Source organism: Lissotriton helveticus, chromosome 10 (assembly GCF_964261635.1).
Source record: "Lissotriton helveticus chromosome 10, aLisHel1.1, whole genome shotgun sequence".
Lineage (NCBI taxonomy): Eukaryota > Metazoa > Chordata > Amphibia > Caudata > Salamandridae > Lissotriton > Lissotriton helveticus.
In genome coordinates this window covers 518,897,683-518,924,328 of record NC_136071.1, presented here as the reverse complement: position 1 = coordinate 518,924,328, position 26,646 = coordinate 518,897,683, and the positions used below count along the sequence as shown (strand labels likewise).

The following is a 26,646-nucleotide window of genomic DNA, read 5'->3' as shown; positions in this document are numbered from 1 at the left end:
TTGGGAGACGCCGAAATTGTTGTTGTGAGGAAAATGATATTTTGCCTGACCAAAAATGTCCACTACATACACCCTATGTTACATTCATGTGCATGTCACCCATGCATATTTCTCGTAGTGGCCTGAATCACTAGGCCTCTGCAAACATGTCCTGCAAGTCAAGTCATCAAAGTCTCCCAAACGTTAAGCTAAAATAAAGGCCCATGTATTTTGCATTTTGCATTGTGCATTTTTAAATAAATATCGTACTGAGCCCTTTTTTTTGTGGTTGGAGCCTGAAACCACTTTCTGAAACATTGTCTTCATGACTCCTGGCACATTGAAAACTGCAGTCACGTCAGCAAGAAGCCTGCCAAGACAGTGTTATGAATAACAGTTATCTGTTTTGCTGTACAGAGTGGCATCCCTGCCCGGTGAGGAAATGTAAACAGAACCCGTCCGCGACAGATAAGGCCTAGCTCTCTGTCTCAGCCCCCATGCAATGAACGGAGAAATATATGCTTTTCTGATTCTTAGTGGTGAACAACCTTTTGCTTCAGACAATACATCCCCTATCATATCAGATTGTACAAGATGTGCTTTTCGCCCTGACACAAGAGATGTCTCTGCTAGGCCGAAAGTCAGCTCTCCTCCCAGTTACACGTCAATTGCACGCCATGCTCAAGTTGCACAATTAGGGCAGAGTTCCAGCTGGTCATGCAAACTCCTCCCCTAAGTACCCACCCATCTATGACACCTACCTATCATCTACCTATGACTCATCATTCACGCCCACATGCTCTTATCTCTTTCTTTCTTGCTCTGCCTGGAGCGCTCCTCCCTATGTACAAGGAGTAAAATGTATATATGCTGTTCATTGTTATTAAATGTTAGAAGACTCTTCCTGAACCTCAGAGGTGATGGAACATATTCTCCCTTTGACTCGAGTTATTGGAATAAAGCCCATTTTAACTCAGATACCACGGACTCTGCTTCATCACTTGATGCATGATAATTGTTAATGCCTAGAAATTAAGCCAGGGTAATATTTTATTTACCACATTAATTGGCGCCCTTGAACAGGGACATGTCCCTTTCCCCACTCGCCGGAGTTTGTAGGTCTAGTCTTTGCCCCCTTCCACAGCCGTGACGGACTTTAAAGTGTACACGCCATTGGGATTACCCGCTACTCCCTCAGGCCCAGGAGGAGGACGGACTGCGACCAGGCATCCATGTGAGGCGGTGAGGAAAGCGGATTGTCTCAACCCAGAGCCCAGCCCGTGAGAGAGCAAGGTCCGAGGTCTCCAGAGGTCCACCTGTTCCAAGGCGCATGCGTAGAAGTCCGAGGCCTTCAAGTTTCAAGATTCTGCTTCCCGGTGAGTACCACTATGGGGAATGCATCAAGATTAAAGACGTGTCCATGGTAAACGTGGGTGCGGTAAAGACGTGTCTCATTTTTGAGACCGGTATGGTTGTACTGTATTTCAGTGCATAAAGTTTTTCAAGTACATGTTTAGCTCTCTGTATCAGTTTAGGTTGTAACTGTTTTAGTGTTTAATATTTGTTTGTGTGTGAATGATTGTTGATTGTTTCAGTCTATTTTTGTGAATATTGGTTTCAAACATGCCACTGTTTTCAAAGTTACGTCAGATAGGGACCAGAAAAGGTATACTAGAAGAATCAGTTAACATCCCGCCTAGAGACACACCTGGTCATTATATGTATAATAAGCATGGGCTAGACGCCATTTTGTTTTTAGATATATGGGTAAACTATACAAAGGACCTGGAGGAAAAGTATAGATGGTCAATCTCGGGAACATGGGATCCTGAATGTATTATGAGGGTGGAGGAAGCACTATGGAAAAGGAAGTCAAGACCCTCTCAGAAAGATGCCATCGAATTGTGGCGCAAAGAGTCACATAGGAGAACAGAGAAAGAATTGAATAAAGCAGATAGAACTAGACAAGCTGGGGAGAAAGCCAGAGAAAAGGAACTGCGGGAGGAGGGGGAACGTGTCAAAACAGAACAGACTGATAGGGAAAGAAACGCCGTTGTTAATGGTATTTATCCCGTTCTGTCAGAAGAACTAGCTAAAGTGACCACCTCAGAAAGATCCAGTAGGTCGCGAACGCCACCACCTGTACCATATAGAGTACATAGAATAAAGCCGACAGCATCAGATGCGTTCATTTCCTCGTATCTAGACGAGTCCCTTCCAGACTACGTTAATGCAGGTTTTCCTCCACCCCCACAAGCAGATCAGCTCCAGCAACTCCAGCAGCAGCTAGCAAAAGATGACGTAGGTCCCGGGGCAGTGGGAGGGGTGCCTACTGTAGATGTAGCAATTCCACAGTGTATATATGATCCAGAACCAGGAAAGGGTTCAGTGCTTGTGATTTCACGTAGACTAAGACAAGCTGTTGCATATCTAGAGACATTACCAGACATGAAAGATCACCTAGATAGCATGTATCGTTTCATTAGAACGGGGGAGGGACCAGATAGTATAGCACAAGCCATGGCACAAAGAAAGGTAGGGGTTAGGAATCATATCTTACGTTTTATTATTAACTGCGTGATCAGGGAACAAGACGAAGGAGACGGAGATGTAAAATCAGGATTGATAGAATTTAGTGATCACATAGATGCCGGTAGACATGAGAAACAGGGACAGATAGATGCCATGTACAAGAAAATACGAAAGGAAATAATAGAAAGGCACAGAAAAGAGTCTGAGGAGAATGGTGAGTTATCAACAGAAGAAGTAGATGAACCAAAAGACAAGATTAATTATGTAGGAAAAGCGCGACAGTTTGACAGACCCAAGTGCCTTGATTACCGTAAACAAGGGCCAGCTATAAAAGAAAGGTATTCCCTTGAAGCTCTATTCCAAGCTACTGAGAAAGCACTGAAACAATGGATAGGGAATGAGAGACCTCCCACACAACACGAAATAGAGTTGGCCCGGTCAGCCACCCAGTGGGTGTCCAATGCCAATATATATAGCAGTGATATAGTGGCTCAGACTTTCTTAAGCCTTCCACCGAACGAACAGCGTTTGGCTGGTATTTACATGGTTCAACACTTGATAACGTTGTATAAAAGTCAGCATTCTGATCCTGGTCACTTGCATAAAATACTTGACGACATTTTACTAGATAGATGGACAGGTTTAGGTACTGAATTAATTAATGTAATCCTGGATCAACGACATAAGTACATAGAGTCTCTGACTACATACATGCCTCCAGTCTTACACCATGACAGACATAACGTACACATAGACAGACAGAACCCCCTACGAGAGGTTCATCCCGTTAAGAATGCGGCCAATGAGTTACAACGGGTGTATGTTTACACCCCCTTAACGAAATTAGAGATTCTTGAAATGAAAAAGATGTTGCCTTGTCATGATAAAGACCCAGAGGGATTTCACCGTGAATTAAAAGACATCCTCCTCATAGGAGATTATACATACGCTGACATTCTGAAGCTATTAAAAGTACTGTTACCTGCAGGGATTTATGAAAAGCTTAAGGAAAAAGACTGGGAAGTGGGTGAGAAAAAGTTAAGTTGGGATGCATTGGAAACAGAAGAGAAGGGCAGGGCCCCAGGAGTTGGTCTTGGAGATAGAGCTAGAGAACTACCTGAATTTCTGATACAAGTTTTGCCAAGATTATTGATTACTAAAAAGGAAGATTGGGATGCTATTTCGTCATGTAAACAAAAGCAAGACGAGGACACTAGTGATTTCTATTCTAGATTTGAGAAATGCTTTACTATTAATAGTGGCCTTAAGCCAGGTAGCGAGTCATTTCCACATCTTTTTGTGAGCAAATTAGTAGAGAATTCCTTACCCCAGATCAAGAATAGAGTACTGAAGGTTGAGAGTACTTGGCAAGCAAACAGCCCTTCACAAATGTTACAGATGCTACAGTATCATCAGAACAGAATTAGGGAAGAGCAGGATCATGAAAAGAGACGCATGAAAGAGACAAAAATGAAGGTGCTGGTTGCCCAGACGGTACCGGCGACTTCAAACAAACATAACACGACACCTGTCAAAGGGAACTGTAATTATTGCAAACAACCAGGTCACTTTGTAAAGGACTGCACTGTTCTGAAACACAATATAGCTACAGGCAAGACAAAGGAGAGACAGTACACTCCTAGACAGAATAACACGCAACAGAACACGCAACAGACAGTAGCAAATTATCCTCCACCACCGCCTGTTAATGCCACACCACAAATGTATCAGTACACACAGTCTGACTATCCAGAGTATCAACAGTTCTCATGAAACAGCCTCGAGAGGGAAGTAGGCTTGCCCCTTATTGAGGTTCCTGTAGATCAAGAGGGTCCATATGTACATAGTCGTGTTCTAGGTCAGGATCAAAAGTTTCTGATTGACACAGGGGCGAGCAGAACTACCATCAGTCATGACGAGGTTCCAGGGGCACCTCTCTCAGGCTCACAGAATGTTTCCCTGTGATTTTCAGGAAAGCCTATTGTTAATGAAGTATCAAAACCAGTTTCCCTAGGGGTTGGTCCACTGTCACGTACCACTGACTTGCTACTTACTAAGTCATGTCCAGAAAACTTACTTGGTATGAAGACATTAAAAGATCTAGGAGCAGTTATCTGCTGTTCTCCAGAAGGAGTACGCCTGTTCTTACGTGATTTTAAGGGTATACACCCGTTACAACGCATCTTTTACTCCGCACTACCATTACAACGTGACTTTTACTCCGCATACCATTACAACGCATTGCGCTGGGGGGCGCTCTAGGATAGGGAATAAGTATAATTTACTATCCAACACCTTCCCTAGGGTCCACGGGGACTGGAGTTAGAATAGTAAATTATACTTACCACTATCCAGCGCCCCAAGGCGCTATGCGTTGTAACGGTATGCGGAGTAAAAGTCGCGTTGTAATGGTCTGCGGAGTAATAGTATGCGTTATAACGTCATACATCCGATTTTAAGGGACATTATGTACTGACTGATTTTGACCACAGACTCAAGAACGTGCCACAGATCCTGTGGGCACAAGGACCGACTGACGTAGGTTACATGGACATTACGCCTCACCATGTCACACTCAAAGCAGGAGTAGTACTTCCACGTATTAGACAATACAAGTTACCACCTGACGCCGAAACAGCATTACTGAAAATAGTTGACGAATTTATTGCACGGGGGGTAGTGGTAGAGACAGTCTCAAATGTATGTAACTCGCCTGTCATTCCTATCCTTAAAAGATCTGATCCTAGTGTACTGCCAGTGTACCGATTGATTATTGACCTGCGAGAATTGAACAAATGTGTAGTACCGCAATATCCAGTGGTGCCAGACATTTCTTCATTGTTGACTGCTATTGATTCAGAGGCTACTTACTTTACTGTTATCGACTTGAAGAACGCTTTCTTTAGTGTTCCCATTCACCCAGACAGCCAGTACCTGTTTGGATTTTCATTAAAAGGTCGTAGCTTTGTATTTACAAGAGCTCCTCAAGGCTTTACAGAAAGCCCTAGTATTTACAGTCAGGCTCTGAAAAGACAACTAGACAGTGTTCACATGCCTACCAACACTGCGTTACTACAGTATGTGGACGATATCCTGATTACAGCACGTTCAGAAAAAGAATGTGAAAATGCATCACTGACAGTCTTACATTTTCTGGCTGACAAGGGGCACAAGGTGTCCCCTTCGAAGTTGCAATTCTGTGAAAAGCAAGTAGTGTACCTAGGACACTTGCTTTCCAAAGAGGGGAGACAGCTAACACAAGACCGTATACAGCTCATTGCTAACCTTTCACAACCCAAGACACAAAAGGAAGTACGTGCCTTTATTGGCCTCACTTCATACTGTAGGCAATGGATTCCCCAGTATGCCTTTCTAGCCAAACCACTCATACAGTTAACTACACAGGAGGCAGGGGGGACTGTCCTCCCTTGGACACAAGAACACACCTTGGCATTTGAGGAATTAAAAAGAGCTTTATGTCAAGCGCCAGTGTTAGCGACTCCATGTTACAGCAAACCTTTTATGCTTTTTGTAACTGAAAGAGAAGGAACAGCGTTATCTGTTCTCACACAAGATCAAGCAGGAAAACACAAGCCTTGTGCTTATTTTTCTAGCACGCTAGACCCAGTGGCCCAGGCTCTGCCTGCATGCCTGAAATCAGTTGCAGCAACAGCCCTAGCCATAAGACAAAGTGACTCCATAGTGCTGGGCCACCCTCTGACAGTACAGGTTCCACATGCAGTGGAGGTTCTCTTAAACAGAACTCAGACACAACACTTGACTGTAGCAAGACTGACAGGATATGAACTGACATTATTTCAACCACACATAGAGATCAGACGTTGTAATATTCTGAATCCTGCAACACTTTTGCCCTCAAGTACAGTAAATGCATCACCACATGACTGTGTGGAAGTAATGAATATAGTGACAAAGCCAAGACAAGACCTTACAGATATTGCACTTCTAGAACCAGACTTAACGCTCTATGTAGATGGATCATGCATGAGAACGAGTGCAGGAGAGTTAGTAGCGGCCTATGCTGTGACCACTACTACAGAAGTCATAGAGACACAGAAAATAGACACATTGTCAGCACAAGCAGCAGAGCTCATCGCTCTGACACAAGCCTGCATAAGAGCTAAGCACTTGAAAGTAAACATTTATACTGATTCGCAATATGCCTTTGGCGTTGTTCATGATTTCGGGGTACTATGGAGGGAGAGAGGTTTTTTGACCTCCCATGGGACCAAGATCCAGCATGGTACGCTTATTCAAGCCCTGTTAGAAGCAATACATTTACCTAAAGCCATTGCTATCCTGAAGTGCAAAGCTCACACCAAAGTTACAGACACCATTTCCCAGGGTAATGACCTGGCAGATCGAACAGCCAAACTTACAGCCCAGACACCAACAGACACGACAAGGACAGAGGTACCATTACTGACAACATGTATGACAGTCAGGGATCCCACTCAAGACGTACTCGACATACAGACACATGCCACTGCAGATGAGATAAAGAAATGGACTGAACAAGGAGGGGTCCAGACTGACCAAGGTTGGATGACTAAGGGAAAAGGCACATGGTTTCTCCCAGATTCCATGGTACAAGTAATCATTAACACAGCCCATAGTCCAGCACACTTAGGAGAAAAAGCAATGTTAGACAGCTTACAGAACATCTGATTTAACAAGCACATGCGTGCAGCAGCGAAGCAGAAAGTACGAACATGTATGATCTGTTGTCAGTTCAATCCAGGTAAAGGCATCCCGGTGGAACAAGGCGGATTTCATCCTCCTGACCACCCTTTTGAGGTTCTCCAGATGGATTATATCCAAATGGACAGATGTAGAGGTTACAAGTACGTCTTGGTGGTAGTGTGTGCACTATCTAGATGGACAGAAGCTTATCCAGTTCCAGATTATACTGCTGTAACAACAGCCAGACAGTTAGTGCGCGAGTATTTCCCCACGTATGGATTACCTTGGGTGATCTATTCAGATAACGGCCAGCCATTCTCCTCTGAATTAATGAAACAAGTGTCCCTTCTGTTAGGTTACACATGGAAGTTCCATTGTGTCAGACACCCAGAAGCAGCAGGCCTTGTAGAAAGACATAATCAAACCCTCAAGACAAAATTAGCAAAGGTCTGTGCAGAGAAAGGCGTGGATTGGATGGTAGCCCTGCCGGTTGCCCTTTTTTTCATGCGTATGGTAGCACATTCCAGAACAGGCCTATCTCCGTATGAAGTGGTTTTCGGTAGACCGCCAAATATGTGGGGTACGCCTATGCCCAGAAAGATAACTGATGTTGACAGTAACATGCTGACAGATTACCTGGCTTCCTTGATGTCTGCACTACTCTCTTGTCGTTCACAGGTTGCTGCCGCCTTCCCTGACAACACCCAGGTCAAGGAACACGCCATAGTCCCAGGGGACTTTGTGTGCATCCGGAATTTTGACCGATCAAGCCCCCTTGAGCCGCGCTGGAAGACCCCGAAGTTGGTGCTTCTTACCACGAGGACCGCACTGAAAGTGGAGGGACGCAAGGGCTGGATCCATGCCCATCACGTTAAGCGCTATTTTGGACAATGTGGAACATTCGAAAAGAACATTGACTTTAATGACACAACAGACTTTGTGCCGCCTTTGCTTGAAAAGACCCCTCAGCAAGAGTATAGGTCCAAACTAAGATCTAGTAAGTCAGACGTAGTTTAATTGTTTAAGCCCACCCGGTGGTGAATCGGTTAGACCAGTTTCTGACATGTATAAGATCACATATGAGAATAGCAAGATGAGAGATAAAAAGGAAAAATACTGCAAGACATTACGCAGCAGATGGAGTGTTACCTTGATCATTATTTTATTCTGTGCATTGTTATAATCGGTGTTAGTTTATTGCTACATGTTTTCTTTTTCATTTCCTCACATATACATTCATCCAGTATGCATACGTGACCAGCCAGACAAGCAATGCAACTGAGTGCTTGGTATGTGGCCAACTACCCCCTTATCAGAAAACAAAGGGAGTTCTGCCGAAATAGATTCCAAAAAAAAGATTTTTAGGAAAACACGCCCATTGGATAACATGGCAAATCGCACCTCCGCACAAGACATGCTTTTTCCTCCACTTCCACAGCTCAGATCCTTTTCAAATTTGGCATCACAGTAGTCCAAGCGATACCCTACATCCTCACCAAAAAGCAGCCGAATCCCTCCACTGGAACGGGTACGAATTTCCGCTCAAAAACACGCCCCCCCCCGAAAACGCCAGACAAAGCCAAAATCCCTCAACACCTTGTTAAGCAGCATGTTGAAGCAAAACATCTTCAAAACGTTTTCTCCGAGCACTTGAAAGAGATCCAGCTCTCTCCTGCCTAACATAATGACAACATACTCTGCACAAACCATGACCACATGGCGCTATTCACAAGCCATATTTACATGAAACTCAGCAAGTTATAATAATGACATGCTCTTCATAAACCATATTTACAAGGAGCTATTTACAGGGAACTTCACTCTCAGAAGGACTTTCTCCTTTCAAAACGTTACGCCATACCTATTTCATTTGCGGTCAGACAGCTTATGTACATCTGCCCTTAGACTGGGGTGGAACTTGTTATATAGCAGACAGAAACAGCGTGGGAGCAATACACGGATTTCAACAAAGGTTTCTTTTATACGCAAATTAACAAGAACCCTTGAAGCAGTAGTGAATGTGACTGCATCTGCCCTGGCGACTTGATCCAGGAGAAGTTTGCCATGATACTATCTCTGTCTGCAGTGTGGCCTGGCGATTTGCAGCCTTTGTGCCACTGCTTGCGTTCCCCATCCATATGTACAAAGGATAAAGATGAAGAAATGATTCTGTATGATCAGCTATACGGTCTCATGAATATAGATGTATCCTAAAGGGTTATGTAGGTGACAAGGAGGGAATGAGGAAAATGATATTTTGCCTGACCAAAAATGTCCACTACATACACCCTATGTTACATTCATGTGCATGTCACCCATGCCTATTTCTCGTAGTGGCCTGAATCACTAGGCCTCTGCAAACATGTCCTGCAAGTCAAGTCATCAAAGTCTCCCAAACGTTAAGCTAAAATAAAGGCCCATGTATTTTGCATTTTGCATTGTGCATTTTTAAATAAATATCGTACTGAGCCCTTTTTTTTGTGGTTGGAGCCTGAAACCACTTTCTGAAACATTGTCTTCATGACTCCTGGCACATTGAAAACTGCAGTCACGTCAGCAAGAAGCCTGCCAAGACAGTGTTATGAATAACAGTTATCTGTTTTGCTGTACAGAGTGGCATCCCTGCCCGGTGAGGAAATGTAAACAGAACCCGTCCGCGACAGATAAGGCCTAGCTCTCTGTCTCAGCCCCCATGCAATGAACGGAGAAATATATGCTTTTCTGATTCTTAGTGGTGAACAACCTTTTGCTTCAGACAATACATCCCCTATCATATCAGATTGTACAAGATGTGCTTTTCGCCCTGACACAAGAGATGTCTCTGCTAGGCCGAAAGTCAGCTCTCCTCCCAGTTACACGTCAATTGCACGCCATGCTCAAGTTGCACAATTAGGGCAGAGTTCCAGCTGGTCATGCAAACTCCTCCCCTAAGTACCCACCCATCTATGACACCTACCTATCATCTACCTATGACTCATCATTCACGCCCACATGCTCTTATCTCTTTCTTTCTTGCTCTGCCTGGAGCGCTCCTCCCTATGTACAAGGAGTAAAATGTATATATGCTGTTCATTGTTATTAAATGTTAGAAGACTCTTCCTGAACCTCAGAGGTGATGGAACATATTCTCCCTTTGACTCGAGTTATTGGAATAAAGCCCATTTTAACTCAGATACCACAGACTCTGCTTCTCACTTGATGCATGATAATTGTTAATGCCTAGAAATTAAGCCAGGGTAATATTTTATTTACCACAGTTGGACTCCGGCGCAAGTAAAGCTGGTCCATTGGGAGCTAATGCTATCCAATCTGTGGGCATAAAAACCGTTGGAAATGTCAAGCGTGGTCTTAAAACGCTTACGCACAAGACTATCCACTGGGGCAGAGCCGTGAGTACTCTGTACTGCACAGTTGCGGCAATGCGAGTTTAAATGCCGGTGATCCAATACCAAACGATATGACCCGTCTGGCTTGGTCACAGTAAAAAGAGGGTTATTCATCGGTGACACACATGTTTCAATAACTCCCTGATATTCCAATTGTTCAAGGATTGCCGCGACGGAAGCCTTGGCTTCACGCCGTATGGGATATTGAGGTTGTGGCTGAGGCTGAGACCGTAAAGGAATCTCGTGGCATGGGGACAATTTATCCCAACCACATTGGTTGCGGTACAGAGCCGGTGCTAGAGCCCTAGCCCACTCCTCTGCAAAATGTTGCGCATGCTCCTTCGAGACAGTGTTCGCGAAACTCGGGAGGATTACCTCCTCCCCTCGCGGCGCTGCGAGCACAAAAGGTGGGGGCCAGTCAGCCTCCGAAAGCAAAATGTCATAGGTAGATGAAAGATTTTCCCAAAATACCCCTTTGATGGTACGTTGTATGTCACCTTCTATTAACAGGACAATTTCATAAAGTCTGTCAGGGGGAGCAACTCTAGTATCAGCTGTCTCTATCACAACATAAATATCAGTCGCTGTCACCTTCAGTAGTGGACGCAGGGCCTCTCTCACAATGGTAATCTCCGCCGCGCTGTCCAGCAAAGTCAGAGCCCATGTCAGATTCCGAAGCCGCGTTCTCACTATCTGTGGCATATCGATGCGCTGTTAAAGCCGCAACTTGCTGACCACCCCGACCCCTTTCGCCTCCTCCACCACCGGTCTTCGGGGCCGATGAGTCCTGAAAGGAACGAGGAGAGCGTTGATCAGAAACCTGAAAACGATCAGGTGATTTAATCATTGTGCGATCGCGCAAGTCATAAACACGTTCTGTTTGCGCAGGCATCGGAGACGCAGGGTGAGACTCCTGCTTCTGTTGTTGTTGCTGTTGCTTACCCCGTTTCTGTTTTTTAGGCCAATTTTGTTTTTCAGGACTGGGGCTGAACTTCCGTTTCTGAAGTCTGCCCTTGGGGTTGCTTCTTCTCTTTTACAGAAAAAGGCTTTAGACCCTTGCTATTGCGACCCACTTTTCTATAAGCAGCCACAATAATCCTCGCTAACTGCCTGGGTTTATCCGCATCGGGAACCGCCTCCAAAGCATTAGCTACTTGAAAGTTCACTGCATCCCCCTTGACATTAGCAAGAATGAGATCGCAAACTATACCCAATTCAACCGCTGCCTCCGGTCCGTGATCATCTTGAACACGTTTAATGATCGTAGGCAGGACAGCCATAGACGGAGTGCCGTAACACCTCGCATAGACCGCCGCAAATGTTTTTCCCCAGGTCTCACAGTCAACGAGTTCGGGGGCCAAATCCTTCGGTAAACTAATCGTTAAGATTCTATGTTTATCTCCAGGAGTTGTATTAGGAAATACTGCTCCCAGCTGGTCAAATTTCTCGGCAAGCCAGAAAGGAAAATCATCCTTTTCCTGGGGACGCTTACCAAACACAGCATTGACCATAACCGGACTGAGCTTTAAACCGCCCTGTCCCGCTGGAAGAGCCGGACCCCCCGGGGGCCCACCCGGGAGATGACGACCTATGTATTGCACTAACGCACGAATCACGGCAATCGAAACCACATGTAGTCTACGAATTTCTGCAAGGGCGCAATTGCCGTGCTGAGGGTGAGGAGTAAATCCAACCAAAACAGGCCAATTAGCGCCTGGAATGGACAAAGGACCTAACCTCGGAGCTGTTAAAGAATGGGCTAGGGCGCCACCAAACCAAACACGATGCTGCCAATGATCAATAGGTATTTCCAGTGCCCTGTACGGAGTATATTCAGCCGGCACAGACGAGGGAGTGTAAGTGTGGAACACGTTAGAATTTGCGTCCACAGCCGGAAATGTCACCCACGAATAAAAAAGTTCGTACGGGTAAGCCGCTTCCGCACTCACCACCAAAATCACAGCCAAGCCATCAACGGGAACATTATAAGTCTGCAAATGATTGCGCACCGCAATGCGACTATGCTGCGGAATGTCCACAGGCTGAGCCATGACTGCACAGGAACTTAGAAAAACAAAGTAAACTTTGTAACACAACTGGGTAGTAATTCAAGGAAACCGTTTTTAGAAAGATTCAAGCTTGAAAAGACCTATTTCAAAAATAGGTAGGTTTGTCCGACACCACCATTTTCCGGAAACGACAGTGAAGGGGTTAAGGTTTGAATGATATACTACTCGAGTGTCATGATATAAGACCACCAACGGTTGGGCGCCATGTACCGGGAATTCCGTTCTCCTACAGAACTGTGCATAGAGATTTGGAACCTCTGCGAATTAGGGTGGCCCAAAACTCACCTCAGTACCCAAAATCCCCTTACCAGGCTAGCTACAGTGTCTCATTGGTCATAACCAACTCCCAATGTTTAGACAAACCAGAACATGAACTTACGATACCTCAGGTCACGTGGAACACATGAACACTCTTTCGTTATACAATCATTTCAAACCAGAACGTGGAGTAAATGAGGACACGTGCACATTTGAAATATTTATTTACTAATGCTGTTTTCTCAAACGCAGTATCTTAGATAATACAAGAAAACATATTATCAGAAGCAAAGTTATCAGCATAGTTACTAGTCCATGAAAACCAAATGGTGACAGCATACTATAATGCTGTAATGAATAAGGGTTAACAACACCTAATTCTCACCCTTCCTAACTAGCATATTATATTAATATCTAAGAAGGTCTCTTTGGGTTTTTAGCAGGGCGGCCCCATACCTCAAGATCCTAGTATGAAGAGATCACATCAGCTTCCACCAGCTCTCTCTGCATGCGAACCGCATCAAGTGTGTATGTGTGCTCTAAGCAAAGCAATATAAACGTGCCTAAAGCCAGAATTTGGCAGGAGCTGCACTTATGTTATGTCTATGAAGGTGCGGAGATCAGACCTCACAACAATTCTGTGTCGAGTTATCCTTGAAGCTTCAGCACTCTCTGTACAGACATAGTTTACTAAGCAAAGCTGATATCAGAGCAATAACATATTATTCTCATGTAAATCACAACGCTCTTGTAGGTTGAAAGCTAAATCAACAATTAATCAATCAATCAATCAATCATAGCATTTGTATCGCGCGCTACTCACCCGGAAGGGTCTTAAGGCGCTTGGGGGAGGGGCCGCTACTGCTCGAACAGCCAGGTCTTGAGTTGTTTCCTGAAGACAAGATGGTCCTGTGTCAGCCGGAGGTGGATGGGGAGGGAGTTCCATGTCTTGGCTGCCAGGTAGGAGAAGGATCTTCCTCCGGCGGTGGCTCTTCGGATGCGTGGTACGGCGGCGAGGGCGAGGCTTGTAGAACGTAGCTGGCGGGTGGGTGTGTAGAAGGTCAGGCGGTCGTTGAGGTACTTGGGGCCCAGGTCGTGGAGAGACTTGTGTGCATGGGTAAGGAGCCTGAACGTGATCAATCAATCAATCAATCAATCAATCAATCATGCCATTTGTATAGCGCACTACTTACCCGGGAGGGTCTCAAGGCGCTTGGGGGGAGGGGTATGCTACTGCTCGAACAGCCAGGTCTTGAGTTGTTTCCTGAAGGCGAGATGGTCCTGGGTCAGCCGAAGGTGGATGGGGAGGGAGTTCCAAGTCTTGGCAGCCAGGTAAGAGAAGGATCTTCCTCCGGCGGTGGCTCTTCGGATGCGTGTTACGGCTGTGAGGGCGAGGCTGGTGGAACGTAGCTGGCGGGTGGGCGTGTAGAAGGTCGGGCGGTTGTTGAGGTACTTGGGGCCCAGGTCGTGGAGAGACTTGTGTGCGTGGGTGAGGAGCCGGAACGTGATCCTCTTGTCGACGGGGAGCCAGTGCAGGTTCCTCAGGTGGCTGGAGATGTGGCTGCGTTGGGGGACATCCAGGATGAGTCGGGCGGAGGCGTTCTGGATGCGCTGGAGTCTTTTCTGTAGCTTGGCTGTGGTTCCGGCGTAGAGGGCGTTTCCGTAGTCCAGTCGGCTGGTGACGAGTGCCTGGGTGACAGTCATCCTGGTCTCGGTCGGGATCCAGCGGAAGATCTTGCGAAGCATACGCAGGGTGTTGAAGCACGATGAGGAGACGGCGTTGACTTGTCTGGTCATCGAGAGGGAGGGGTCCAGGATGAAGCCCAGGTTGCGTGCGTGGTCGGTTGGCTTGGGTGCGGTGCCCAGGGCTTGGGGCCACCAGGAGTCGTCCCAGGCGGAGGGCGAAGATCCCAGGATGAGGACTTCCGTCTTTTTGCTGACGGGGAGCCAGTGCAGGTCCCTTAGGTGGCCGGAGATGTGGCTGCGTCGGGGGATGTCCAAGATGAGTCGGACGGAGGCGTTCTGTATGCGCTGGAGTCTTTTCTGTAGTTTGGCTGTGGTTCCCGCGTAGAGGGTGTTCCCGTAGTCCAGACGGCTGGTGACGAGTGCCTGGGTGACTGTCTTCCTGGTTTCGGTCGGGATCCAGCGGAACATTTTTCGGAGCATACGCAGGGTGTTGAAGCACGATGAGGAGACGGCGTTGACTTGTCTGGTCATTGAGAGGGAAGAGTCCAGGATGAAGCCCAGGTTGCATGCGTGGTCTGTTGGCTTGGGAGTGGTGCCCAGGGCGGGAGGCCACCAGGAGTCATCCCAGGCGGAGGGCGATGGTCCCAGGATGAGGACTTCCGTCTTGTCTGAGTTCAGTGTGCAGAAGCAGCAAAAGGAAAAATGGTGTTTAAACATTTAATAAGCTCATGCTAACTTAACACCGTATATAGATAAGCAGTAACTATATGACAGTGGTGCCTGCCATGTAGTGCAGGGATATGCTCCCTGTCTATTTCTTGGACTGCGGCGTGTGCTGCTGCACGCAACACCCACCTGAATACGAGAGATAAGCAGTGCAACTGCCTTGGAGGTGGTCTCATTGTAATAAGTTTGACAGGACCACCAAGAGCAAGTCGTGCAGTCTTGTTGTCCGATAGGGTGCGTCCACCCGCCATCCTAAACACCCCCTAAGTCTATGACATAGGAATTGGCACTTTAAAGTAGGCTTTCAGGCAAAAAAAGGGACAACTCAGAATGAGTCTGAAAGTGAAAAGATGTGACTTTCTTTTTAGTGCTTGGGATCAGTCTCGCCATTATTCGCAAAACAGTGAACAAGTTTTTCTACAATGGCTAGGCAAGGTTTGCTTGAACCACATGGCTTACTACCTAATGTTAACTCACAGAATTTAGTTCTAAAAACAAAGGCCAAGACTTTCTTAACACAGCTTTATCACCCTCAATGAACAGTTCACATTTTTTTTTTTTGCTTCATTTGGGTACAATTTGATTCTGGATTCTGGTTTATGGATGTGACCGGTATTAAGTACAGTAAACAGTTTCAATTGGAAAACAGTGGGTAAGTGTTATTTGCCAAAGTCTCCCACAACATTTAGGTCATGCAAACTTTTAATCGTCCCAGCATTACCTCTATTAATGGTGGTGCAAGTGATTCCAGCATAAACCCCACCCAACAAACCTTCCACCTCCTGATCAATATGAATTACAGTCTCCTACAAAGAAGATATGTTTTTGCCAATAAGCCGCAATCCCTATTATGGGTCCGATGCATCCAGAAAAAGAAGGTACGATACCGCCTGAACCTTAAAATGCCATTCACTAAGCGTTTAGAAGTAGATCATTTTAAAATTAGATGCCTTAAAATTCCCTTTCAATTTACTACCAAGCCCATTAAACCTCGCCCTGTATTGGAAGTCATTGGCATCATTACAGCTATAGGTCAGCAAACAACAAGTACCAGTTATGCCACGGGTAGGCCCTCCAAGTTAACATGTAGGCACCATAAACAACAAAACTACTCCTGTTGGATTTATGCTTACATCCATGGTTGTGTCCATGATAAATTCTCCCACAAACTTTTTGGCAAAAGCATTGTATATTGTATACCCAGTGGTACATTCGGTGATATTGAGCATTGATAAACATGTAGAATATTGCTGGGGTGTCCTATCGATGCCCTTGTTTATGAAGGCCACTATCCTTTTCACCAGCTCTCGTTTCCACACCTCCCGAGGTTCTCTCTATAAAATAACAGAGTAAGGTCAGAAAATGGTATTCTGCAAATTTCTACTTTATAATCAAATATCGCTTTATTGTTCCTGGCAAAAAAATATTCCTTTTGAAGAACAGAGTTTTGAGGGAAGCATTACAAGAATGGTAACTGTGGTGTCTTTCAAAATGAAATAAGCATATAATGCAGAGTAGTTCTCCAGCTTATTTTAATCGCCTCATCCAGCACAGCTTCAGGTCGTAACTGACCTAGAATCAACACACATATACATTCTAAGAATCATAGAACACTCTTGTACATGAAGCGTCCCGAGCAGGGAAGCCAGAACCTTAAAGGGAAAGGTGCATGTAAGCCCAACATTACACATCTCCCTTCTTTACAACAACTTAAGACTAAAAAATGTTAAGTTAACAGAAGATACAAAAACTTAACAAATGGAGAAAAATTAAACATTGCTTACACGTAATCCTTCATATACATTGGAGCACTACGTAATCTCTGACTTCTCTCACGATTATTGGAAGAGAAGTTAGAACAGGACGGAGAAGGATTAATAGAACCAACTAAATTAGAATCAGATTCACCGTCAGTATGAGCAATGTTTTTTGACTTTACAACCACAACTCGACTTTTGTTCCAAATCCTTCCATCCTGTGTTTTGATCGCATTACCAAAAACTTTAATGACAGGTCTGACATTAGTGTACTTTGACCAAGACCCTCTCCCAACAGGTGCCTTTATTTTTACAAAATCACCTACTTTTACTTCATGAAACTTAACACATTTAATTTTGTCAAAGTATGCTTTCCTACAAGTTTGCTTTTCTATTTCTCTCTCTCTCCAAGCACCAACATGATTATCGACAAACCCCTTTTTTAGATTCATCCATCCTGGACACCACATTGTGTTTGGAACTCTCCCTTTGAATAGTTCAAACGGAGATTTTCCAGTGGTCAAGTGAGGAGAGTAACGGTATGCATCAATTCTTTCCTTTAGTGCTTCTTTCCAATTTAAACCACTAGCTCTAGCTAACTGAATACATTCCTTTAATGTACGGTTGACCCTCTCCACAGCACCATTCGTTTCAGGATGATATAACGATGAACGTTTATGTACTATACCACATTTGCTAAGATAAGCATCAAAGGTGGTAGAACAAAATTGCGGACCATTATCCGACAAGATGCTATTGGGAAAGCTCTCCCTCATAAATATATCAGATAAAAATTTTATGATAGAAGTTGAGGTTATGTCATTAACAGCACATACCTCTATCCAACGTGAGTATAAATCAATTAAAACAATAAGATAAGGTGTATCAGATACTCCTGTGAGAGGACCCAAAATGTCGATAGCTAATTCATCCCAGGGATGATTGGGTAAATCTCTGCAAACCATTGGCATTTGTCTGACCTTTAAAATTTTGTCACTTGCACTACACTCAACGCAATCTCTGGCCATGCGTTCTATTTCTAAATCCATACCAGGCCACCAAAATTGGGTACGTATCATCTCCTTGGTTTTTACTATGCCCAAATGACCAGAGTGAGCATGTAATAATAACTTTTTCCTCAAAGAAAAAGGAGGCACAAGCCTTAAACCACGAGTCAACATGCCATCAGAAATGGATAACTCCTGGGAGACCAGAGACCATGGTTTGTCTAAACGTTTATTATCCTTTAATAAGGCTAATACTCTACTCAACTCTTCATCTTTTAACAACTCTTCTTTCCACTCCTCTTTTCCTATAACTCCCTCCGTTACCTCACAAACATTGAGATAGTCATCTTCATCTATATGCTCCTCATCACAACACACATTATCACCTTTCACCAACCTTGAAAAACAGTCTGCAGCCTTGTTTGACACACCAGGCAAGTATTGTACTTCAAAATCAAACTCCTGTAAGGATATGATCCACCTCCTAATCCTTGAAGAGATGGAATCTAAACCTTTCTTACAAAAAACTTCTTTCAAAGGTTTGTGATCAGATTTGACGATAAATTTAGTTCCCCAAATCAAATTCTTGAATTTCTTAAGTGCCCAAAATATTGCTAAAGATTCTTTTTCAATAACGGAATAATTTAGTTCTGGACCACGAAGACATCTGGAAGCACAGGCAAGTAGAGAATCATGACCATGTTTGTTTTGAACCAACACTGCTCCTAATCCTTTATCACTTGCATCAGTGAATACGTATGTAGGTAAACCAGGGACAAATGCTTGCAAACATGGAGCTTTCTTTAATTCTTCTTTTATCCCCTCAAATTCTCTTTTGCACTCATCTGACCAGTCAAACGTAACACTTTTACCAGTGAGTCTCCTCATATTCTTTGTCTTATCTGCAAAGTGCACAATGAATTTTCCATAAAATTCTACCATACAGAGAAAAGATAATAATTCATCCCTACTAACCGGTTCAGCTATGTTATCAATAGAAGTAACTAAATCTAATTTCGGAAAAACTCCTTCACTCTTGATGCAGTGACCAAGATAATTCACCTCTTCCAGACCAAACTTACATTTCTCTTTTTTGAGAGACAAACCAGAGTCAGACAACCTTTTTAACACATCACTCACACGCTCATTGTGTTCTTTCATGTTTGACCCAAATATTAAGAGATCATCTTGGTAACATTTTACCCCTTGAAGTCCTTTAAGTATATGTGTCATGATTCTCTGAAATACAGAGGCTGCTGATATTAATCCAAAAGGCATTCTTTTAAATTTAAAAGTACCCATGGGTGTTATAAATGCAGTTAAATCTTGACAAGAAGTATCTAATTCCACCTGGTGGTAGGCAGATGCCAGGTCTAGGGTGGTAAAATACTTTGCACCCTCTAATGTTCCTACTATCTCATCTATATTAGGTAGCGGAAATCTATCTACCACCACCTCCTTATTCAAAGCTCTTAAGTCAATACATAAACGAATTTCCCCCGTTGGTTTCTTTGCTACTACAATTGGCGCCAACCATTCCGTTGCTTCTACTGGTTCAATTATATTGTTTACAATCAACTTTTCAATTTCCACTTGAACCTTTATCTGTTCAGCAAGTGGAATCCTTCTTACTTTTGCAACTATTGGAATCGCATCTTTTTAAGTTTTATACAATGCTTGTAATTTTTTAGGCATCCTAACTCCTCTTTAAATACAGATGGATATTTTTCTGCAAACATATCAGACAGGTTTTCTACTTCCAGTATTTGTACCTGAGGTGAGGCATTCGGATTAAGTGTAACACCTAAATCACGTTGGTCTCTCCAACTAATTAATGCATCCCCAAAATTGGTGACATAAATTTTCCCTGGAATAATTCTGCATCCCAATTCCATAGTGGCCATGAAATATCCCAATATTTTAATCGGTTTGCTGCCATAACCTAGGGGTAAAATATCACTTTTGAATAACTTTACATTTTTTCCAAAAGTTTTATGCAGCAAATTTTCATCAATCATAGTGATTTGAGAACATGAATCAAATTTGAACTCAATCATGGCATCATCCACTTTAACTAAATGTGTGGGATGTTCTAATGGACCACTACTAATCTGAAAAGTCACTGTTTTCACATGTGGTTGAGACCATCTCTTACTAGTATTATCTCTTTTGCTTCCCTTTGTTCTACAACATTTCGAAAAATGACCCCTTCTACCACAGTCATTACAAATAGATTTCAAAGCAGGACAAATTGGAGAATTAGCCAAATGACCACTGTTTCCACATCTGAAACAAGAAAATTTGTTAGACATGTTAAAATTCGAATTTAATCTACTCATTCCATTGTCATTATTTTTAGTGTCCACTTTATCTTCTTTCTTGACTTGACAAACAACTTCCTCAACCTTTGATTCAGTTTTCTTCTCTGGTTCAACCAACTTCTCTTTTTCTCGTTTTAGTTCATCCACACATTTCGTCATGTGCTCTACTTGCTTTGCTATTACTAATACTTCTTCTAATGGTGGTTCATCTTTCAGCCATAGTTCCTTTCGAATACTGTCATGCGCACATTTCAATACGAACGGATCTCTTATTCTTTCCTCCAAAGTTTGACCAAACTTACATGAAGAGGCTAATTTTCTTAGCGAAGATACATAGTCTTCAACTGATTCATCTCTTTTTTGGCCTCTTAGACCAAAATGGTATCTTTCCATTATTGTGCTCAACCTTGGAAGGTAATGACGATCTAACTGTTCTATGGCTATCTCATACTCATTCAAGTTCCTCTGTTCCGATGCTGTGAGTTCTGGTAAATGTTCCAGTACATCCTGACCCTCTCCTCCTAAGCAGTGCAATAATAATGAGTGTTTTCTTTCTGCACTTAAGTTTGTGCCACATACTCTTGCATCATTTGCAAAAATGTTCTTCCATTTCTGCCATTTCACGTTTGGTTCACCAGGACTTATAAAAAAAAACGCAGGTTGAGTTACATTTTGCATCTCCTTTTTTTTTTTTTTTTTTTTTAAATTGTCATGTAGACTGTGTTTCTCTTTGTAAGTATTTATTTTTGTATACCCTCAGAGATTCACTTATACCATGTGATTTTATTAGAAATTAAATAAAACTAGTTCTATTAATAGGTATTGTCTTGTAGCTATGACTTCCTTGCCTCAGCTCTGCTTGTGCTTATTATGTAACAATAGAATTTAAAACTAATGCACTTTTCCTAAGATAGTAGAAAAGAACGTTCATATAATGCTTTCTTCTGTTTCCTCAAACAATGCTTCATTCCACTCTTAGATTTGTTGAAGAGAGCGTTCAAACAATGGTCGTTCTTTTCCTACCAATGCTTGTCAGTCCTTCATCACTGAAACGCACGTGTGCGCAGCGCGTCATTGACACGCAGGAAGGCTTCTTCTGAAACGCGCCGCGTTCTATTATTCTGATCGCGCTCTATCGCGTGAGCAGCGCGAGCTACTCTAAACTGTAGCGCTAGCAAGTTAAACGGTAATTTTAACGCGGAGCACGTTGTTTTCCCTTTCTTTTCTTTAAGTCCCCTTTTTTAACTATATTATCTTCCCGCTGCGCTCCTCACCGCACCATCAAGTCGAGACTCGTCTTTCGGCACGTTCAATCAGCCGCTGGAAAGACACCGCTTCCTTTTCAAATAAAACAGCCGCTGGGGAGGAAGTCGATGATTCAGGGTAGACTGTGTGTTGAGGCTTTCATAGAGGTAGGATCGTCGCCAATAATAATGTGGTGTCTTTCAAAATGAAATAAGCATATAATGCAGAGTAGTTCTCCAGCTTATTTTAATCGCCTCATCCAGCACAGCTTCAGGTCGTAACTGACCTAGAATCAACACACATATACATTCTAAGAATCATAGAACACTCTTGTACATGAAGCGTCCCGAGCAGGGAAGCCAGAACCTTAAAGGGAAAGGTGCATGTAAGCCCAACATTACACAAACATTTAAATAAATGTTATTCTCTTAAGGTGCTATACAAAAACCACATACATATAAAATCAACAGCAGTAAACCTGATAATTTGTTGTGTAGACGAGCCAGAAAAATAAAATTGGCATGCACATTATACATGTGATCATCATAAATGTATCACTATTTTGTTTGTGGCTTTGATGAACCAACACGTCTGTGTGAAATGCCTCTTTGTTTAAAGCCCAATGAATAAACTGCACATAAATATACAAATTAACACAACAGTATAGCCATAAAGAAGGGACACTGTTTTATATGGATAAACATGCCATATTGAAACCCGTATTTTTCAAACCCTGACTGGAAATGTCTACTGTCGTACAATTAGAATGAGAAAAATGCTTTGGAAATGTCCTTCAAAACTCAAATTTAAAAGCCATTGTGCAGGAGATGTAAATACATAAGAGCTGTGGGTATTTAATGTCAAAAGCCAGATTTTCAACAGACAACATAATGCTGCTTGAGAAACTGCGGGTAAGAGTAGAACATAGAAAATCTTGCTTTAAAAAGAACTGCTTTATATACGCTAACACCAGTAAATCTGTACAGTGGCAAAAGAGCAGCCGTGTTTTGATTTTAAAGAGGACAGCCAGAGTAGAATTCCTGAATACTCAGAAGAGGTATTCTACAATGTTGCCTTGTTTGATGATGCCATTTGGGGCTACGAGACATCTTGTGTCATCATTCATGGGACAGTCTCTTTAAGTTTATATTTTAAACAGGAACTACACTGCTGTTAAAACAGCCCATGTTTTAGCTAGTGAGAAAGATTTGTTTTTCCCTTGAGCCACAAAGCTAATAAATTAATAATTTTCTGGAATGTTGCTTTGCTTGGAAGCAGGAGGAAACTTAGGGGCCGAATATGATGTCGGGTGGAAAGCCTCCTCCCGACAGTCAGAATCTCCTAGACCGTGTCAGAACCCTTCTGACCGACTCGGTCGGTTTAAAATCCAACCTACCGATTACGATGTTCGCGGTTGGATTGTAAACCGCACGGTCTTTCGGAACTGTTTCCGACCGGCTCTCGGAGAATTTGTGTCATCAGACCCACATCGACAGCTCAACAGACTGCGTTTCCGACTGAGCAATTATGATGTCAGCTTCCACCAGCCTTTCCGAGTAGGCCTGTCCGACAAAAAAAAAAAGGCTGTCGGAAAGTGACGTTGGGGCCCCTGGCAGGGCCCCCTTCTTCCTGTGGACTCTAGTTGGGGGCAGAGTGGCTACCTAAGGGACCCCCCTGTAAAACCCTGCACTGTGTGGCACGCACCATGAGGTGCCTGCGACAGGGTGCAGTGTTTTAAGCACACACCCCTCATTTCCCCGCCTGTGTTGTCAGGCGGAACACAGGCTCCCATAAGAGTCAATGGGAATCCGACCAAACAGTGTTCGGTCACATTGTGATCGGTCAGGCTGAACCGCCGACCGCGAGTCCGTTGGTCCAGTTTCCGAGTCAGGAGGATGAAACCAGTTGTGAGGCAAGATCAGATGGTACCGGTGCGAAAAATTTCTTGTCACCCCCGGCTTGACAAAATGGCAAAAATATGAATTTAAAACACATATTTTTGCCATTTTGTTACCCCCTCAGAGATGACACCGAGGGCGGCCCACACACACTGTACCCCGCTTCCTACACCACTGGAGAAAACTGTGACTGAGATCGTAATGAGGCCCTTAGCTGTGACGATTTCTTTATTCGTCCTTAAACAAATCTTAGGATCAAATGTGCACATAATGAATGAAATGAGTTAAGAGGTATTACATAGACATCAGGATAAATCATATATAATATGAAAATCCACATTTGCCTTCACAAAAACAGTTACAGAAAGGGGAATTACAAGTGAAAACTTTTAGTTTATACTGTTCCGTGCTAAGAGACTGCAGTGCCTATTCAGAAAAGCAATTTGGAGTAAATATTACCATGCTGTCACATGCCTTGTAAACTAGCCAAAATAATCAAAAACAGGAATAAAGTGGGAAAATTCAGGAACTAATCATGTACATTTGGTGCAATTAGAAAACAGTGCGCCTTCTTTGTAATTGACTGATGGGGAGCTGGATGCTGCTGATAGGTCTCTGGTACGTTAATTGCGGGGGGGGGGGGGGGTGATATAGTCCAGTTAAAATAAGCAAGAAACAGGTTTAAAACTAAGCAGAACTAAAGTCTGTGATCTGCTGTTCTCGTGCAAAATACAGCATTTTAAGATTAGGACTATACATTTCCTTACATTAGGAACAAATTCAATAACTGAAGAAAGTATTCAAAATGACAGCTCATCTGCACCATCTCTGGGGAACATTAGAAATAGTGTTTTTGATTCAAAATGCAGCTTAATTTGGGAATTTATTTCCCACTTACATAAAACCACAACTCCAACTCAGAGTTTTATTTGACTGAGAAATCTGTGAAGCTCACTTCATTTGGTACTTTTTTCAAGAAGTATTCGACACTTAACTCTCAATTGCACACACCTGAACTAATGCAACAGGTGCTGCAGGAGCCGCCCCTCGATGGCCGCCAGTTATTCTAATAGCATTACTTAACACGCCATATAAATAAGCCTGTCTAGAAGAATGGAAAGGTAAGAAAATAAAGAAACAGAGATGAAAAAAGAAAGCTCCGAAGTCTCCAAGCAGGAAGCGGTTTGAAGGCGAAAACACAGGCAGGTGACTCCGAGACACGTGACCAGGAAGCCAGCGGCAGGTCAGTTTCAGACGGTCTGGAGTGAAGACGGAACATCTGGGTCACAGCCACCGCACCAGCGTACAGGCAGCTCCAACCTCGGCGGTGAGTAACAAAACGGGACCCGGTGAGCGATCCGGACACTTTGCTGAGTGAAAAATATATTCCCTCGAAGTTTGCATCGCTTTTAGGTCCCACAGACTGCTGTACTTTCATCTGTAGTCAGTGTCAAGAGAAAGGCTTATTGCATCTTCGCTGCTCTCAAAGGCACGTGTGTTACGAGCAGCAGTGTAACCTGCATGGGTAATACTTCTGCAGTGGCGGCTGGTGACACAAGCGTAAGTGGTGGAGTAAATAAATCATTTTCACCCACAGCCTGGCACTGTGAGCCAGTGAGAATGCCTATATAGGGTCAACAAGCTCTCAATCATGGCTCTTTATAAACAGCTTTTATAACAAACCACTGACTGAGAGCTTTGGGTTTGAGGCTGAAGGCTGGGAGAGTTTCCCACAAGGCCTGTCAGTGGGTCATAACATTAAAAATAAAATGTACTTACCCACTGACTCGCGGTCCTTCTCGGTGTTCTTCAATCAGAGAGTGGGGAGTTTCAGAGCCAACACCCTTAACCACTTCAGGTGCTTCTCTCATGCTGAAAATGTTAAGCAGGTTGAATGAAGGATCAGGATTGGTTGGAGAAGATTCCTATGACGCTCCCTCAGGCTCTGGGCGCATGTGCCTGCTCTCTACCCAGCTGTCTAAGGCAGTGGTCGAAGTGGGGGAAAAAAGTAGGGGAACTGTGGGTGGGGAATCAGGGGGCGGGAAAACCAAAGTTTGGATCAGTGGGCGGAGTCAGGGGTGTGGCTAGAAATAGCAAAACATACCATTTTTAGTACGTTTAGCATTTCACTTACCAGTTACAGCTTATAACGTTATTTAATTCAAACAATGGATAAACATTTTTGTTTGAGGTTTAATTCAGGAAAAAGCAAACACTCATAGGGAATATAGGTTTATGTAAAGCGTGTGAAATATAAGCAGGAACAACATGTTGCCTTAATGCTTTTACTCTCCTTGTTCAGAAATCCATGAGTATTTGTTGTGTCAAACATTGAGGACATGAATACAGGGCTCCTCCTGTACACATGTGTTAAGTAGAGCTCAGAAGAGAAAGGGTCTCTTCAGGAGACTCTAGACTCACGGAAACCCACAAAGGCTCCTTCATATTCATGTCAGCCAGCTAGCTGCTCAATCATAATATAGCAAAAAGAACAACTGGTGGACAGAATGCAGAACATTGTCATACATTCACCCCAGTACAGAGATCTGGTCCTAAATCCATTGTTGTTTTGCTCCCCATGCCATTCCAGTTTGGACCCAGCCATATGCAAATCAGTCTTGACCCTGCGCCCAATGGGAACAGTCCAGCCCGAACTGCCAGGCCATATGTATTCAAGTGTCCTTTCATTTGGGAAGTGAACACAAAGCAGTACCCACTGAACTATGCACATAACATATTGCTCTTTGATATGCATAGTACACGTTCTATCCAGCAGGCATATTACCCCTCTGCACTACCTTAGGTGAGTGAAACAGCCACTAGACAAAACATGCTCCCATCTCTCTTCAGCAGGTACATTGATCTCCAAAGTTATCTTGGCACTTGTATTGTTGACCGAAACCTGCTGAATATACAAAGAACTTTGCAGTATTTTTAAAATTCCTGCACTTGTACAAAACCGGACCCCCCCCCCCAAACTAAACTGGCCCCTACCCTTCCAGTCACCCTGGGAAACGCCTGATGCCTGGAACGGCATAGTTACCTTTTTCAGTGCAATACTGCAGATATGTATGCTTA

General features: G+C 43.6%; 1 protein-coding gene across 1 annotated transcript in view; it reads left to right on the top strand.

Annotated features, from left to right (window-relative positions):
* The first annotated feature begins 24,784 nt into the window (after positions 1–24,784).
* LOC144784322 (alpha-N-acetylgalactosaminidase-like) overlaps positions 24,785–26,646 on the top strand; it is a 110,041-nt gene continuing 108,179 nt past the window's right edge. The window contains exon 1 of the mRNA XM_078663031.1: positions 24,785–24,895. The gene's annotated coding sequence lies outside the window, so the exon portion shown is untranslated. The remainder of the gene's footprint in view (positions 24,896–26,646) is intronic.